Source organism: Priapulus caudatus, unplaced genomic scaffold (assembly GCF_000485595.1).
Source record: "Priapulus caudatus unplaced genomic scaffold, Priapulus_caudatus-5.0.1 Scaffold160, whole genome shotgun sequence".
In the NCBI taxonomy this organism is placed as follows: domain Eukaryota; kingdom Metazoa; phylum Priapulida; class Priapulimorpha; order Priapulimorphida; family Priapulidae; genus Priapulus; species Priapulus caudatus.
Genome location: NW_014577221.1, coordinates 46359 through 47356, shown reverse-complemented (window position 1 = coordinate 47356; position 998 = coordinate 46359).

The following is a 998-nucleotide window of genomic DNA, read 5'->3' as shown; positions in this document are numbered from 1 at the left end:
ACGCACCAGCAGTGCTAGTTACCCTCGTCCGTATACGGTCACGTGTACAACACGCACCGACTCTTGCTCACACGTACATGCAAACATTCACACTTTGTGCAGGCTTCCGACAGCAAGGCCCACCGAAGTGTCAGTAAGTGCCTCTACACAAAGCCTAAAGCTATCTCGGATAAATCTACTTGAAACAATATGAATTCGTACGAATACGTAATCATTTCTTTCCGTAAGCTGTCCACCTATACGTAGAGGGTTCGTTATATGACCCTGCGAGCTCTGAGGACTAATGTCAGGCAGGATAGAGTCATATGCGGGAATATTGATTCGGGATATGCCGCCTCTGTATGGCCTTATGTGTGTGATGGCTTCGGAAGATAGATATGCAACCAACTAGGCTCACACGAGGTATTAATTGGATCGTGTGACCAAGCCCACACACGCACACACACACACACACACACACACACACACACACACACACACACACACACACACACACACACACACACACACACACACACACACACACGTGGTCGCCGCAGTATATATTATATCTAATATATATTAGTATTATATTGGGCTTGGTCAATAGGCTGTATAATTAGTATATATATATATATCATATTACAATTATATATATATATATATATATATATATATATATATATATATAATAAGCCTATTGCATGTTACAATTAATCCGTACGTACATCGTAGCGTGTGTGTTGCATGTGCGCGTATGATCATAGAAGCTGCATGCTGTTTCTTTCAGCCTCAGAGCAGCGAGATGAGTCAAGCGTGCCTCCGTGCGTGCTCGCTTCCTCCTCTCTCGGGACCATCCCCTCGCCTCGCCATACGTAATAGCTCCAATTAATTCGTCGAAGATCGCTTCGATAGCGCTACACAAACATGTAGTCGCGCGCGTGGGGGAGGATGCGGGGAAGAGCGTGGGGGAGGATGCGGGGACGGGCGTGGGAGAGGATGCGGGGACGGGCGTGGGA